An 18066-nucleotide genomic window follows, 5' to 3' on the forward strand; every position below is an offset into this window, starting at 1 on the left:
CACTATGGAGCCTGGTCTATGGAGCCTGGTAGGGTACTATGGAGCCTGGTCTAAGGTAGGGCACTATGGAGCCTGGTCTAAGGTAGGGTACTATGGAGCCTGGTGGTCTATGGAGCCTGGTCAGAGGGCACTATGGAGCCTGGTCAGAGGGCACTATGGAGCCTGGTCAGGTAGGGCACTATGGAGCCTGGTCAGGTAGGGCACTATGGAGCCTGGTCTAAGGTAGGGTACTATGGAGCCTGGTCAGGTAGGGTACTATGGAGCCTGGTCTAAGGTAGGGCACTATGGAGCCTGGTCTAAGGTAGGGTACTATGGAGCCTGGTCTAAGGTAGGGCACTATGGAGCCTGGTCTAAGCTGGTAGGGTACTATGGAGCCTGGTCTAAGGTAGGGCACTATGGAGCCTGGTCTAAGGTAGGGTACTATGGAGCCTGGTCAGAGGGTACTATGGAGCCTGGTCTAAGGTAGGGTACTATGGAGCCTGGTCTAAGGTAGGGTACTATGGAGCCTGGTCAGAGGGTACTATGGAGCCTGGTCAGAGGGCACTATGGAGCCTGGTCTAAGCTAGGGCACTATGGAGCCTGGTCTAAGCTAGGGCACTATGGAGCCTGGTCTAAGGTAGGGCACTATGGAGCCTGGTGGTACTATGGAGCCTGGTCAGAGGGTACTATGGAGCCTGGTCAGAGGGCACTATGGAGCCTGGTCAAGAGGGCACTATGGAGCCTGGTCAGAGGGCACTATGGAGCCTGGTCAGAGGGCACTATGGAGCCTGGTCTAAGGTAGGGCACTATGGAGCCTGGTCTAAGGTAGGGCACTATGGAGCCTGGTCTAAGGTAGGGTACTATGGAGCCCTATGGAGCCTGGTCAGAGGGCACTATGGAGCCTGGTCTAAGGTAGGGTACTATGGAGCCTGGTCTAAGGTAGGGCACTATGGAGCCTGGTCTAAGGTAGGGTACTATGGAGCCTGGTCTAAGGTAGGGCACTATGGAGCCTGGTCTAAGGTAGGGCACTATGGAGCCTGGTCTAAGGTAGGGCACTATGGAGCCTGGTCTAAGGTAGGGTACTATGGAGCCTGGTCTAAGGTAGGGTACTATGGAGCCTGGTCTAAGGTAGGGTACTATGGAGCCTGGTCTAAGGTAGGGTACTATGGAGCCTGGTCAGAGGGTACTATGGAGCCTGGTCTAAGCTAGGGTACTATGGAGCCTGGTCTAAGGTAGGGTACTATGGAGCCTGGTCTAAGGTAGGGTACTATGAAGGGAATAGATGAGGGTGTGTTTGTTCATGTTATTGATCATCAAGACAAGGAGGTTGAGAAAGAGACATTAAGTTCAACACCACTGTTAATGACCCAGAGTCGACCCGTTCTGTTGGGTCACTGTCTCCAGGGTTAATGTTAGTACTGCCATAGTGGTTCTGTTGGGTCACTGTCTCCAGGGTTAATGTTAGTACTGCCATAGTGGTTCTGTTGGGTTAATGTTAGTACTGCCATAGGGTTAATGTTAGTACTGCCATAGTGGTTCTGTTGGGTCACTGTCTCCAGGGTTAATGTTAGTACTGCCATAGTGGTTCTGTCGGGTCACTGTCTCCAGGGTTAATGTTAGTACTGCCATAGTGGTTCTGTTGGGTTAATGTTAGTACTGCCATAGTGGTTCTGTTGGGTTAATGTTAGTACTGCCATAGTGGTTCTGTTGGGTCACTGTCTCCAGGGTTAATGTTAGTACTGCCATAGTGGTTCTGCTGGGTTAATGTTAGTACTGCCATAGTGGTTCTGTTGGGTCACTGTCTCCAGGGTTAATGTTAGTACTGCCATAGTGGTTCTGTTGGGTCACTGTCTCCAGGGTTAATGTTAGTACTGCCATAGTGGTTCTGTTGGGTCACTGTCTCCAGGGTTAATGTTAGTACTGCCATAGTGGTTCTGTTGGGTCACTGTCTCCAGGGTTAATGTTAGTACTGCCATAGTGGTTCTGTTGGGTCACTGTCTCCAGGGTTAATGTTAGTACTGCCATAGTGGTTCTGTTGGGTCACTGTCTCCAGGGTTAATGTTAGTACTGCCATAGTGGTTCTGTTGGGTCACTGTCTCCAGGGTTAATGTTAGTACTGCCATAGTGGTTCTGTTGGGTCACTGTCTCCAGGGTTAATGTTAGTACTGCCATAGTGGTTCTGTTGGGTTAATGTTAGTACTGCCATAGTGGTTCTGTTGGGTTAATGTTAGTACTGCCATAGTGGTTCTGTTGGGTCACTGTCTCCAGGGTTAATGTTAGTACTGCCATAGTGGTTCTGTTGGGTCACTGTCTCCAGGGTTAATGTTAGTACTGCCATAGTGGTTCTGTTGGGTTAATGTTGTCTCCAGTGGGTTAATGTTAGTACTGCCATAGTGGTTCTGTTGGGTCACTGTCTCCAGGGTTAATGTTAGTACTGCCATAGTGGTTCTGTTGGGTCACTGTCTCCAGGGTTAATGTTAGTACTGCCATAGTGGTTCTGTTGGGTCACTGTCTCCAGGGTTAATGTTAGTACTGCCATAGTGGTTCTGTTGGGTCACTGTCTCCAGGGTTAATGTTAGTACTGCCATAGTGGTTCTGTTGGGTCACTGTCTCCAGGGTTAATGTTAGTACTGCCATAGTGGTTCTGTTGGGTCACTGTCTCCAGGGTTAATGTTAGTACTGCCATAGTGGTTCTGTTGGGTCACTGTCTCCAGGGTTAATGTTAGTACTGCCATAGTGGTTCTGTTGGGTCACTGTCTCCAGGGTTAATGTTAGTACTGCCATAGTGGTTCTGTTGGGTCACTGTCTCCAGGGTTAATGTTAGTACTGCCATAGTGGTTCTGTTGGGTCACTGTCTCCAGGGTTAATGTTAGTACTGCCATAGTGGTTCTGTTGGGTCACTGTCTCCAGGGTTAATGTTAGTACTGCCATAGTGGTTCTGTTGGGTCACTGTCTCCAGGGTTAATGTTAGTACTGCCATAGTGGTTCTGTTGGGTCACTGTCTCCAGGGTTAATGTTAGTACTGCCATAGTGGTTCTGTTGGGTCACTGTCTCCAGGGTTAATGTTAGTACTGCCATAGTGGTTCTGTTGGGTCACTGTCTCCAGGGTTAATGTTAGTACTGCCATAGTGGTTCTGTTGGGTCACTGTCTCCAGGGTTAATGTTAGTACTGCCATAGTGGTTCTGTTGGGTCACTGTCTCCAGGGTTAATGTTAGTACTGCCATAGTGGTTCTGTTGGGTCACTGTCTCCAGGGTTAATGTTAGTACTGCCATAGTGGTTCTGTTGGGTTAATGTTGTACTGCCATAGTGGTTCTGCTGGGTTAATGTTAGTACTGCCATAGTGGTTCTGTTGGGTCACTGTCTCCAGGGTTAATGTTAGTACTGCCATAGTGGTTCTGTTGGGTCACTGTCTCCAGGGTTAATGTTAGTACTGCCATAGTGGTTCTGTTGGGTCACTGTCTCCAGGGTTAATGTTAGTACTGCCATAGTGGTTCTGTTGGGTCACTGTCTCCAGGGTTAATGTTAGTACTGCCATAGTGGTTCTGTTGGGTCACTGTCTCCAGGGTTAATGTTAGTACTGCCATAGTGGTTCTGTTGGGTCACTGTCTCCAGGGTTAATGTTAGTACTGCCATAGTAGTGGTTCTGTTCACTGTCTCCAGGGTTAATGTTAGTACTGCCATAGTGGGTTCACTGTTCCAGGGTTAATGTTAGTACTGCCATAGTGGTTCTGTTGGGTCACTGTCTCCAGGGTTAATGTTAGTACTGCCATAGTGGTTCTGTTGGGTTAATGTTAGTACTGCCATAGTGGTTCTGTTGGGTCACTGTCTCCAGGGTTAATGTTAGTACTGCCATAGTGGTTCTGCTGGGTTAATGTTAGTACTGCCATAGTGGTTCTGTTGGGTCACTGTCTCCAGGGTTAATGTTAGTACTGCCATAGTGGTTCTGTTGGGTCACTGTCTCCAGGGTTAATGTTAGTACTGCCATAGTGGTTCTGTTCCAGGGTTAATGTTAGTACTGCCATAGTGGTTCTGTTGGGTCACTGTCTCCAGGGTTAATGTTAGTACTGCCATAGTGGTTCTGTTGGGTCACTGTCTCCAGGTTCTGTTGGGTTAATGTTAGTACTGCCATAGTGGTTCTGTTGGGTCACTGTCTCCAGGGTTAATGTTAGTACTGCCATAGTGGTTCTGTTGGGTTAATGTTAGTACTGCCATAGTGGTTCTGTTGGGTTAATGTTAGTACTGCCATAGTGGTTCTGTTGGGTCACTGTCTCCAGGGTTAATGTTAGTACTGCCATAGTGGTTCTGTTGGGTTAATGTTAGTACTGCCATAGTGGTTCTGTTGGGTCACTGTCTCCAGGGTTAATGTTAGTACTGCCATAGTGGTTCTGCTGGGTTAATGTTAGTACTGCCATAGTGGTTCTGTTGGGTCACTGTCTCCAGGGTTAATGTTAGTACTGCCATAGTGGTTCTGTTGGGTCACTGTCTCCAGGGTTAATGTTAGTACAGACTATAAAGTGGTTCTGTTGGGTCACTGTCTCCAGGGTTAATGTTAGTACTGCCATAGTGGTTCTGTTGGGTCACTGTCTCCAGGGTTAATGTTAGTACTGCCATGAGGAGGAGGAAACAGGGGTTCTGTCTGGGTTCTGGGGTCTGTCTCCAGGGTTAATGTTAGTACTGCCATAGGGGTTCTGTTGGGTCACTGTCTCCAGGGTTAAGGTTGTTAGGTTCTTTACTGCCATAGTGGTTCTGTTGGGTCACTGTCTCCAGGGTTAATGTTAGTACTGCCATAGTGGTTCTGTCGGGTCACTGTCTCCAGGGTTAATGTTAGTACTGCCATAGTGGTTCTGTCATGGGTCACTGTCTCCAGGGTTAATGTTAGTACTGCCATAGTGGTTCTATTGGGTCACTGTCTCTAATGACAGGGTTAATGTTAGTACTGCCATAGTGGTTCTGTTGGGTTAATGTTAGTACTGCCATAGTGGTTCTGTTGATCACTGTCTCCAGGGTTAATGTTAGTACTGCCATAGTGGTTCTGTTGGGTCACTGTCTCCAGGGTTAATGTTAGTACTGCCATAGTGGTTCTGTTGGGTTAATGTTAGTACTGCCATAGTGGTTCTGTTGGGTCACTGTCTCCAGGGTTAATGTTAGTACTGCCATAGTGGTTCTGTTGGGTTAATGTTAGTACTGCCATAGTGGTTCTGTTGGGTTAATGTTAGTACTGCCATAGTGGTTCTGTTGGGTCGGATTCAGAAAACAGCACCACACCATCTGACATGAGTGTTCAAAGAAAGTTTAACTGAATTTAACTGACATAAAAACACACAAATCCAGAGCTTTGTGATGCCAATTTCTGAAAAGACCGTAGATATTTTATGACATGACGGTTTCCCAGACACAGATTAATCTTAGTCCCAGACTATAAAGAGGAGTTTTAAGAGTTACATGATCCTCCATTCACCAAGCTTCATAGTCCAGGACTAAGGCTTAAACAATCTGTGTCTGGAACAATGCCCTGAAATGTTAAAAGAAAATTAGTAATCCCACATACCAGCCTCCGGAAAAAGTCTGTGACTTTCACCTTTGTGGCCAATGTGGGGTTTCCATCTCTGCCCTGTGCTCCGTTTTAGCTGAGGAGGGAAAACAGGTCTGTTTATTACCACAACAACACAACCTGCCGACGTCCTCTGGGGTTCAGCACGACAGGGAGCCACACTGTAAACATTACAGCTTCACAACATCCTGGTCTCTACTATGACATGAGGTCCATTGTAGTTGTCTGTCTCTTAATGACATGAGGTCCAACAGTCAGACCCCTCTGTCTCTCTAATGACATGAGGTCCAACAGTCAGACCCCCTCTGTCTCTCTAATGACATGAGGTCCAACAGTCAGACCCCCTCTGTCTCTCCAATGACATGAGGTCCAACAGTCAGACCCCCTCTGTCTCTCCAATGACATGAGGTCCAACAGTCAGACCCCCTCTGTCTCTCCAATGACATGAGGTCCAACAGTCAGACCCCCTCTGTCTCTCTAATGACATGAGGTCCAACAGTCAGACCCCCTCTGTCTCTCTAATGACATGAGGTCCAACAGTCAGACCCCCTCTGTCTCTCTAATGACATGAGGTCCAACAGTCAGACCCCCTCTGTCTCTCTAATGACATGAGGTCCAACAGTCAGACCCCCTCTGTCTCTCTAATGACATGAGGTCCAACAGTCAGACCCCCTCTGTCTCTCTAATGACATGAGGTCCAACAGTCAGACCCCCTCTGTCTCTCCAATGACATGAGGTCCAACAGTCAGACCCCCTCTGTCTCTCTAATGACATGAGGTCCAACAGTCAGACCCCCTCTGTCTCTCTAATGACATGAGGTCCAACAGTCAGACCCCCTCTGTCTCTCCAATGACATGAGGTCCAACAGTCAGACCCCCTCTGTCTCTCTAATGACATGAGGTCCAACAGTCAGACCCCCTCTGTCTCTCTAATGACATGAGGTCCAACAGTCAGACCCCCTCTGTCTCTCTAATGACATGAGGTCCAACAGTCAGACCCCCTCTGTCTCTCTAATGACATGAGGTCCAACAGTCAGACCCCCTCTGTCTCTCCAATGACATGAGGTCCAACAGTCAGACCCCCTCTGTCTCTCCAATGACATGAGGTCCAACAGTCAGACCCCCTCTGTCTCTCTAATGACATGAGGTCTACCCCCCTGTCTGTCTAATGACATGAGGTCTAGACAGTCAGACCCCTCTGTCTCTCTAATGACATGAGGTCCAACAGTCAGACCCCCTCTGTCTCTCTAATGACATGAGGTCCAACAGTCAGACCCCCTCTGTCTCTCTAATGACATGAGGTCTAAACAGTCAGACCCCTCTGTCTCTCCAATGACATGAGGTCCAACAGTCAGACCCCCTCTGTCTCTCTAATGACATGAGGTCCAACAGTCAGACCCCTCTGTCTCTCTAATGACATGAGGTCCAACAGTCAGACCCCTCTGTCTCTCTAATGACATGAGGTCCAACAGTCAGACCCCCTCTGTCTCTCTAATGACATGAGGTCCAACAGTCAGACCCCCTCTGTCTCTCTAATGACATGAGGTCCAACAGTCAGACCCCCTCTGTCTCTCTAATGACATGAGGTCCAACAGTCAGACCCCCTCTGTCTCTCTAATGACATGAGGTCCAACAGTCAGACCCCCTCTGTCTCTCTAATGACATGAGGTCCATTTGACAGTCAGTTGTCTTGAATCAACAGTGATGTGGAGCCAGAGCTGATGACCATGTAAAAAGTTTTTTAAATGAGGTTGATTGATTGGTTGATTGAGTGGTTGATTGAGTGGTTGATTGAGTGGTTGATTGAGTGGTTGATTGAGTGGTTGATTGAGTGGTTGATTGAGTGGTTGATTGAGTGGTTGATTGAGTGGTTGATTGAGTGGTTGATTGAGTGGTTGATTGATTGGTTGGTTGGTTGATTGAGTTCCCAATAAGAGGTTCACTTACAGACAATGTTTGGTGCTTCACAAATACAATTGATTGATTGATTGACTCACAGACGATGTCTGGAGCCTCCAGGTAGTCTGTGAACTCGTCCTCTCGGTTGTTGTCATTGAACTTGGCCAGGGAACGGTTGTGACTGGCCTGGAGGATGGCCTGGAGCACATCCAGCTTCCTGAGGTGCCGACACAGACTATGGATCCTCAGACCCTCCTCATGACCTATCACAGCCCGCCGCAGGTGGGCCTTACCTGGGGAAGGAGTAGGGAGGTGGAGGAGGGAGGAGGAATTCACGGGGAGGTGGAGGAGAGGGGAGGTGGAGGAGAGGGGAGGTGGAGGAGGGAGGAGGAATTAACGGGGAGGTGGAGGAGAGGGGAGGTGGAGGAGTGGGGAGGTGGAGGAGGGAGGAGGAATTCACGGGGAGGTGGAGGAGGGAGAAGAAGAGGTGGAGGAGTGGGGAGGTGGAGGAGGCAGGAGGAATTCACGGGTAGGTGGAGGAGAGGGGAGGTGGAGGAGGGAGAAGAAGAGGTGGAGGAGAGGGGAGGTGGAGGAGGGAGAAGAAGAGGGTGGAGGAGAGGGGAGGTGGAGGAGGGAGGAGGAATTAACGGGGAGGTGGAGGAGAGGGGAGGTGGAGAAGAAGGGGTGGAGGAGGGAGAAGAAGAGGTGGAGGAGAGGGGAGGTGGAGAAGAAGGGGTGGAGGAGGGAGAAGAAGAGGTGGAGGAGAGGGGAGGTGGAGGAGAGGGGAGGTGGAGGAGAGGGGAGGTGGAGGAGAGGGGAGGTGGAGGAGGGAGAAGAAGAGGTGGAGGAGAGGGGAGGTGGAGGAGAGGGGAGGTGGAGGAGAGGGGAGGTGGAGGAGGGAGAAGAAGAGGTGGAGGAGAGGGGAGGTGGAGGAGAGGGGAGGTGGAGGAGAGGGGAGGTGGAGAAGGAATTAACGGGGAGGTGGAGGAGAGGGGAGGTGGAGGAGGGAGAAGAAGAGGGTGGAAAGAGGAAGAGTCATTAAGACAGGTGAGTAAGTATACAGGTAAAAACTAAATGGATCCCGTTTAGACTCAGACCATATGGTACCAGGTGATAACAAGGCAATAAACACAAGGGGTACCAGGTGATAACAAGGCAATATACACGGGGTACCAGGTGATAAAGGGGCTATATACACGGGGTACCAGGTGATAACATGGCTATATACACAAGGGGTACCAGGTGATAACATGGCTATATACACAAGGGGTACCAGGTGATAACATGGCTATATACACAAGGGGTACCAGGTAATAACATGGCTATATACAGGGAGGTAATAACATGGTTATATACAGGGAGTACCGGGTGATAACAAGGCAATATACACGGGGTACCAGGTGATAAAGGGGCTATATACACGGGGTACCAGGTGATAACATGGCTATATACACAAGGGGTACCAGGTGATAACATGGCTATATACACAAGGGGTACCAGGTGATAACATGGCTATATACAGGGGGTACAAGGTGATAACATGGCTATATACACGGGGTACCAGGTGATAACATGGCTATATACACGGGGTACCAGGTGATAACATGGCTATATACATGGGGTACCAGGTGATAACATGGCTATATACAGGGGGTACCAGGTGATAACATGGCTATATACATGGGGTACCAGGTGATAACATGGCTATATACACGGGGTACCAGGTGATAACATGGCTATATACATGGGGTACCAGGTGATAACATGGCTATATACACAAGGGGTACCAGGTGATAACATGGCTATATACATGGGGTACCAGGTGATAACATGGCTATATACAGGGGGTACCAGGTGATAACATGGCTATATACAGGGGGTACCAGGTGATAACATGGCTATATACAGGGAGTACCAAGTAATAACATGGTTATATACAGGAAGTACTAGGTAATAACATGGCTATATACATGGGGTACCAGGTGATAACATAGCTATATACGCGGGGTACCAGGTGATAACGGGGCTATATACAGGGAGTACCAGGTGATAACGGGGCTAGATACGCGGGGTACCAGGTGATAACATGGCTTTATACAGGGGGTACCAGGTGATAACATGGCTATATACAGGGGGTACCAGGTGATAACATGGCTATATACACGGGGTACCAGGTGATAACGGGGCTATATACGCGGGGTACCAGGTAATAACATGGCTATATACCCGGGGTACCAGGTGATAACATGGCTATATACAGGGGGTACCAGGTGATAACATGGCTATATACAGGGGGTACCAGGTGATAACATGGCTATATACAGGGGGTACCAGGTGATAACATGGTTATATACAGGAAGTACTAGGTAATAACATGGTTATATACAGGAAGTACTAGGTAATAACATGGTTATATACAGGAAGTACTAGGTAATAACATAGCTATATACGCGGGGTACCAGGTGATAACGGGGCTATATACAGTGAGTACCAGGTGATAACGGGGCTATATACGCGGGGTACCAGGTGATAACATGGCTATATACAGGGAGTACCAGGTAATAACATGGCTATATACAGGGAGTACCAGGTAATAACATGGTTATATACAGGAAGTACTAGGTAATAACATGGCTATATACATGGGGTACCAGGTGATAACATAGCTATATACGCGGGGTACCAGGTGATAACGGGGCTATATACAGGGAGTACCAGGTGATAATGGGGCTATATACGCGGGGTACCAGGTGATAACATGGCTATATACAGGGGGTACCAGGTGTTAACATGGCTATATACAGGGGGTACCAGGTGATAACGGGGCTATATACGCGGGGTACCAGGTAATAACATGGCTATATACGCGGGGTACCAGGTGATAACGGGGCTATATACAGGGAGTACCAGGTGATAACGGGGCTATATACGCGGGGTACCAGGTGATAACATGGCTATATACAGGGGGTACCAGGTGTTAACATGGCTATATACACGGGGTACCAGGTGATAACGGGGCTATATACGCGGGGTACCAGGTAATAACATGGCTATATACGCGGGGTACCAGGTGATAACATGGCTATATACCCGGGGTACCAGGTGATAACATGGCTATATACAGGGGGTACCAGGTGATAACATTTTGTAAGTCGCTCTGGATAAGAGCGTCTGCTAAATGACTTAAATGTAAATGTAAATAACATGGCTATATACAGGGGGTACCAGGTGATAACATGGCTATATACACGGGGTACCAGGTGATAACATGGTGTAGAGTCCAGACAGTCAGGGACTATATAAATGACAGTCAGGGACTATATCAATGACAGTCAGTGTGTAGAGTCCAGACAGTCAGGGACTATATAAATGACAGTCAGGGTGTAGAGTCCAGACAGTCAGGGACTATATAAATGACAGTCAGGGTGTAGAGTCCAGACAGTCAGGGACTATATAAATGACAGTCAGTGTGTAGAGTCCAGACAGTCAGGGACTATATAAATGACAGTCAGTGTGTAGAGTCCAGACAGTCAGGGACTATATCAATGACAGTGTGTAGAGTCCAGACAGTCAGGGACTATATAAATGACAGTCAGTGTGTAGAGTCCAGACAGTCAGGGACTATATAAATGCCAGTCAGGGTGTAGAGTCCAGACAGTCAGGGACTATATAAATGACAGTCAGTGTGTAGAGTCCAGACAGTCAGGGACTATATAAATGACAGTCAGTGTGTAGAGTCCAGACAGTCAGGGACTATATCAATGACAGTGTGTAGAGTCCAGACAGTCAGGGACTATATAATTGACAGTCAGGGTGTAGAGTCCAGACAGTCAGGGACTATATAAATGACAGTCAGTGTGTAGAGTCCAGACAGTCAGGGACTATATAAATGACAGTCAGGGACTATATAAATGACAGTGTGTAGAGTCCAGACAGTCAGGGACTATATAAATGATAGTCAGTGTGTAGAGTCCAGACAGTCAGGGACTATATCAATGACAGTCAGTGTGTAGAGTCCAGACAGTCAGGGACTATATAAATGACAGTCAGGGTGTAGAGTCCAGACAGTCAGGGACTATATAAATGACAGTGTGTAGAGTCCAGACAGTCAGGGACCATATAAATGACAGTCAGGGACTATATAAATGACAGTCAGGGTGTAGAGTCCAGACAGTCAGGGACTATATAAATGACAGTCAGGGACTATATAAATGACAGTGTGTAGAGTCCAGACAGTCAGGGACTATATAAATGACAGTCAGGGTGTAGAGTCCAGACAGTCAGGGACTATATAAATGACAGTCAGGGTGTAGAGTCCAGACAGTCAGGGACTATATAAATGACAGTCAGTGTGTAGAGTCCAGACAGTCAGGGACTATATAAATGACAGTCAGTGTGTAGAGTCCAGACAGTCAGGGACTATATAAATGACAGTGTGTAGAGTCCAGACAGTCAGGGACTATATAAATGACAGTCAGTGTGTAGAGTCCAGACAGTCAGGGACTATATAATGACTGTATCTAGACGTAACCCACATAAAGGACCTGTGTAAACATGGTATTGGGTTTGGAGCATTACCGATGCGTTGTCAGGGACTCTCTTCCTGAGGATGTCGAGTGTGGAGAGGCCATCTGGCATGGCATCATAAATGAGAGTGTGTTGGTCCAGACATCACTGGGACTATATAAATGACAGACAGTGTGTAGACAGGGATTAGACATGGCAACACAGAGACAGGGATCCAGACATCAGGGACTATATAAACACAGAGACAGGGACTATATAAATGACAGTGTGTAGAGTCCAGACAGTCAGGGACTTAGGAAATGAACACAGACAGGGATTAGAGTCCAGACAGGGTCAGGGACATGGCAACACAGAGACAGGGATCAGTGTGTAGAGAACACAGAGACAGGGATTAGGGACATGGGAACACAGAGACAGGGATTAGGACATGGCAACACAGAGACAGGGATTAGGACATGGCAAACAGAGACAGGGATTGGACATGGCAACACAGAGACAGGGATTAGGGACATGTCAACACAGAGACAGGGATTGGACATGGCAACACAGAGACAGGGATTAGGAGCACTTCTCAGGGATTGGACATGGCAACACAGAGACAGGGATTCACTGGAAAACATGGCAACACAGAGACAGGGATTAGGGACATGGCAACACAGAGACAGGGATTAGGGATGGCAACACAGGACAGGGGGGCAACACAGAGACAGGGATTAGGACATGGCAACACAGAGATTAGGGACATGGCAACACAGAGACAGGGATTAGGACATGGCAACACAGAGACAGGGATTAGGGACATGGCAACACAACACAGGATTAGGGACATGGGCACAGAGACAGGGATTAGGACATGGACAGGGATTAGGACAAGGGGAACACAGAGACAGGGATTAGGACAAGGGGAACACAGAGACAGGGATTAGGGACATGGCAACACAGAGACAGGGATTAGGACATGGCAACACAGAGACAGGGATTAGGACATGGCAACACAGAGACAGGGATTAGGACATGGCAACACAGAGACAGGGATTAGGGACATGGCAACACAGAGACAGGGATTAGGGACATGGCAACACAGAGACAGGGATTAGGGACATGGCAACACAGAGACAGGGATTAGGGACATGGCAACACAGAGACAGGGATTAGGGACATGGCAACACAGAGACAGGGATTAGGACATGGCAACACAGAGACAGGGATTAGGGACATGGCAACACAGAGACAGGGATTAGGGACATGGCAACACAGAGACAGGGATTAGGGACATGGCAACACAGAGACAGGGATTAGGGACATGGCAACACAGAGACAGGGATTAGGACAAGGGGAACACACAGACAGGAGACAGGGATTAGGACATGGCAACACACAGACAGGAGACAGGGATTAGGGACATGGCAACACAGAGACAGGGATTAGGGACATGGCAACACAGAGACAGGGATTAGGGACATGGCAACACAGAGACAGGGATTAGGGACATGGCAACACAGAGACAGGGATTAGGGACATGGCAACACAGAGACAGGGATTAGGGACATGGCAACACAGAGACAGGGATTAGGGACATGGCAACACAGAGACAGGGATTAGGGACATGGCAACACAGAGACAGGGATTAGGGACATGGCAACACAGAGACAGGGATTAGGGACATGGCAACACAGAGACAGGGATTAGGGACATGGCAACACAGAGACAGGGATTAGGGACATGGCAACACAGAGACAGGGATTAGGACATGGCAACACAGAGACAGGGATTAGGGACATGGCAACACAGAGACAGGGATTAGGACAAGGGGAACACAGAGACAGGGATTAGGACAGGGTCTCAGATTACATGGCAACACAAGACAGGGATTAGGGACATGGCAATGGCAAACAGAGACAGGATTAGGGACATGGCAACACAGAGACAGGGATTAGGGACATGGCAACACTGACAGGGATTTATTAACACAGAGACAGGGATTCAGTACTCTGGGCAGGGATTCATGGCAACACAGAGACAGGGATTAGGGACATTAAACAGAGACAGGATTCTCAGATCAGGACAGGGATTCTGGCAACACAGAGACAGGGATTAGGGACATGGCAACACAGAGAAGGGTCTCAGTACTCTGGGCTGTTCTGGCAACCTCTTTATGGCAACACAGAGACAGGGTACACAGAGAAAGAGGATTGAATGAACACAGTCAGGGTTCCTGACAGGGGTCCAGGAAACTCATTAGGAACAAAACAGCCAGGGATTAGGACATGGCAACACCAGGGATTAGGACATGGACTGGATCAACGCATGGACAGGGATTAGGGACATGGCAAACAGAGACTGCAGGGATTTGACTTACGCTGGTGGTCCAACACACGCAGTAGCCAGGAAGATTAGGGACATGGCAACACAGTGAGACAGGGATTAGTGGTGGGTCATGGCAACACAGAGCCATTGGTGGCAACACCAGAAGGGAACGGGACGTTGTCACTTGATGGGAGTCTGGCTCAGAGACAGGGGTGCACCAGGTCATAGGATTAGGGTCTGGCAACACAGAGACGGGGACACAGAGACGTTCAGGGATTAGGGACATGGCAACACAGAGACAGGGACCTGGACATGGGGACACAGAGACGTTCTGTTAGGGACATGGCAACACAGAGACTAGGGATTAGGACAAGACAGGGGGGACACAGAGACAGAGGGTTCTGTTAGAGAACACGTCCTACCTGACAGGACAGAGAGGGATTAGGGACATGGAACACATCCTACCTGAGAGGACAGAGATGTTCTGCAACAGAGAGACAGGGATTAGGACCTGAGAGGACAGAGATGTTCAGGGTTAGGGACATGGCAACACAGAGACCTAGGACATGGACAGGACAGAGATGGACTGGTTACAGAACACATCCTACCTGAGAGGACAGGGATTGTTCTGGCAACACAGAACACATCCTACATGACAGAGACAGGGATTGGACATGGCAACACAGAGACAGGGATCCTACCTGCAACAGAGAGACAGGGATTGTTCTGGCAACACAGAGACAGGGATTACCTGCAACAGAGGACAGAGATTGTTCTGGCAACACAGAACAGGGTTACCTGGCAACAGAGGACAGGGATGTTCTGTTAGAGAACACATCCTACCTGACAGGACACAGATGTTCTGTTAGAGAACACATCCTAGGGACATGGCAACACAGATGTTCAGGGATTAGGGACATGGAACACAGAGACAGGGATTGAGAGGACAGAGAGGGATTCTGGTTACAGAACAGGGATTAGGGACCTACCTGAGAGGACAGCAACACAGATGTTCAGGGTTAGAGGGGAACACGTCAGGGATTACCTGAGAGGACAGGGATGTTCTGTTAGAGAACAGGGATTCCAACCTGACAGAGGACAGAGATGACTGTTAGAGCAACACAGAGACAGGGATTACCTGGCAACACAGGACAGGGATTGTTCTGTTAGAGGGAAGGGACATCCTACCAGAGGACAGAGATGTTCTGTTAGAGAACACATCCTACCTGAGAGGACAGAGATGTTCTGTTACAGGGATTACCTGAGACATGGCAACACAGATGACAGGGATTAGAGTACATGGCAACCAGAGGACAGGATTGTTCTGGTTACAGAACAGGGATCCAACCTGAGAGCAACACAGATGTTCTGTTAGAGAACACATCCTACCGTCTGGTGAAACGTGAGAGGACACAGATGTTCTGTTAGGACATGGCAACACAGATCAGGGATTACCTGAGAGGAACACAGAGACATGTTCTGTTAGGAGAACACGTCCAGATTAACCTAGAGGACAGAGATGTTCTGTCAGAGAACAGGTCCTACCTGAGGTGACACAGATGTTCTGTTAGAAACAGGTCTCTACCTGAGAGGACAGAGATGATTAGAGAACAGGTCCTACCTGAGAACCCCATTAGGTCAACAGAGATGTTCTGAAACTCAGATTAGGAACTAACAGCCAACACATCCTACCTGATAGGTCAAAGGACAGAGATGTTCTGTTAGAGAACACATCCTACCAGGGATTAGGACATTGGAGAGTGTTCTGAAACTCTTAGATTGGACCAGAACACATCGTTACGTTGAGAGGACAGAGATGTTCTGTTAGAGAACACATCCTACCTGAGACATTGGGACACAGAGATGTTCTGTTAGAGAACACGTCCTACCTGAGAGGACAGAGATGTTCTGTTAGAGAACACGTCCTACCTGAGAGGACAGAGATGTTCTGTTAGAGAACACATCCTACCTGAGAGATGTTCTGTTAGAACCCCGTCCTTAGAGGAGATGTTCTGTTAGAGAACACGATCCTACCTGAGAGGACAGAGATGTTCTGTTAGAGAACACGTCCTACCTGAGAGGACAGAGATGTTCTGTTAGAGAACACGATTAACCCCCTACCTGAGAGGGGACACAGATGTACTGTTAGAGTACACATTCGCAAATGGCACCCTATTCCCTAGGGATTAGGGTGGCACAACTTTAGAGCAGGACCCTATGGCACCCTATTCCCTATTAGGTCAAACTACTTTAGACCAGAGGCTTAGGGCACTAAATAGGGAATGGGGTCCCACGGCTCTTTAGTCAGACACACCTCAACGGGATATGACAGTGTGATGCCATATCGTCTTAGATAATGGAACCCCTTTTAGTGTTGAGGTGAAACTCTCTCAGATTAACCCTGTTAGGTCAAAGCGTTTAGTGTTGAGGTGAAACTCTCAGATTGACCCCATTAGGTCAAAGTGTTTAGTGTTGAGGTGAAACTCTCTCAGATTAACCCCATTAGGGTAAAGCGTTTAGTGTTGAGGTGAAACTCTCTCAGATTAACCCCGTTAGGTCAAAGCGTTTAGCGTTGAGGTGAAACTCTCTCAGATTAACCCCATTAGGTCAAAGCGTTTAGTGTTGAGGTGAAACTCTCTCAGATTAACCCCATTAGGTCAAAGCGTTTAGTGTTGAGGTGAAACTCTCTCAGATTAACCCCATTAGGTCAAAGCGTTTAGCGTTGAGGTGAAACTCTCAGATTAACCCCATTAGGTCAAAGTGTTGAGGTGAAACTCTCTCAGATTAACCCCATTAGGGTAAAGCGTTGAGGTGAAACTCTCTCAGATTAACCCCATTAGGTCAAAGCGTTTAGTGTTGAGGTGAAACTCTCTCAGATTAACCCCATTAGGTCAAAGCGTTTAGTGTTGAGGTGAAACTCTCTCAGATTGACCCCATTAGGTCAAAGCGTTTAGCGTTGAGGTGAAACTCTCTCAGATTGACCCCATTAGGTCAAAGCGTTTAGCGTTGAGGTGAAACTCTCTCAGATTGACCCCATTAGGTCAAAGCGTGAAAGTCAGATTAACCCCAAGAACGGGAGGTGAAACTCTCTCAGATTAACCCCGTTAGGTCAAAGCGTTTAGTGTTGAGGTGAAACTCTCTCAGATTAACCCCATTAGGTCAAAGCGTTTAGTGTTGAGGTGAAACTCTCTCAGATTAACCCCATTAGGGACATTAACCCCATTAGGTAAAGCAGATGTGTTGAGGAAACTCCTGAAACCTCTCAAAGCGTTCTGTTGAGATTAACCCCATTAGGTCAAAGCGTTTAGTGTTGAGGTGAAACTCTCTCAGATTAACCCCATTAGGGTAAAGCGTTGAGGTGAAACTCTCTCAGATTAACCCCATTAGGTCAAAGCGTTTAGTGTTGAGGTGAAACTCTCTCAGATTAACCCCATTAGGTCAAAGCGTTTAGTGTTGAGGTGAAACTCTCTCAGATTAACCCCATTAGGTCAAAGCGTTTAGTGTTGAGGTGAAACTCTCTCAGATTAACCCCATTAGGTCAAAGTGTTGAGGTGAAACTCTCTCAGATTAACCCCATTAGGTCAAAGCGTTTAGTGTTGAGGTGAAACTCTCTCAGATTAACCCCATTAGGTCAAAGTGTTGAGGTGAAACTCTCTCAGATTAACCCTGTTAGGTCAGATTAAAAGCCGTTGAGGTGAAACTCTCTCAGATTAACCCCATTAGGTCAAAGCGTTTAGTGTTGAGGTGAAACTCTCTCAGATTAACCCCATTAGGTCAAAGCGTTTAGCGTTGAGGTGAAACT

The 18066-nt window shown here is 48.0% G+C and overlaps 2 long non-coding RNA genes and 1 pseudogene across 21 annotated transcripts; 2 read left to right on the plus strand and 1 right to left on the minus strand.

Annotated features, from left to right (window-relative positions):
• Window positions 1-18066, minus strand: part of LOC118382675 (rhophilin-2-like) — a 59913-nt pseudogene that overhangs the window by 19359 nt on the left and 22488 nt on the right.
• Window positions 868-4414, plus strand: LOC127924189 (uncharacterized). Of its 2 annotated transcripts, none has more exons than XR_008117079.1 (3): window positions 868-1107; window positions 1212-1457; window positions 4081-4414. It is a non-coding gene; the product is annotated as an uncharacterized LOC127924189 (long non-coding RNA). The 2 variants fall into 2 exon arrangements; XR_008117078.1 differs by having other exon boundaries at window positions 1212-1408.
• Window positions 5795-7517, plus strand: LOC127924188 (uncharacterized). Of its 19 annotated transcripts, none has more exons than XR_008117066.1 (6): window positions 5795-5858; window positions 5941-6227; window positions 6269-6432; window positions 6597-6678; window positions 6751-6832; window positions 6995-7189. It is a non-coding gene; the product is annotated as an uncharacterized LOC127924188 (long non-coding RNA). The 19 variants fall into 19 exon arrangements; XR_008117060.1 differs by having other exon boundaries at window positions 5982-6227; XR_008117068.1 differs by having other exon boundaries at window positions 5801-5899; window positions 6023-6227.

The sequence above is a fragment of the Oncorhynchus keta genome, unplaced genomic scaffold, assembly GCF_023373465.1.
Source record: "Oncorhynchus keta strain PuntledgeMale-10-30-2019 unplaced genomic scaffold, Oket_V2 Un_contig_3778_pilon_pilon, whole genome shotgun sequence".
NCBI classification, from domain to species: domain Eukaryota; kingdom Metazoa; phylum Chordata; class Actinopteri; order Salmoniformes; family Salmonidae; genus Oncorhynchus; species Oncorhynchus keta.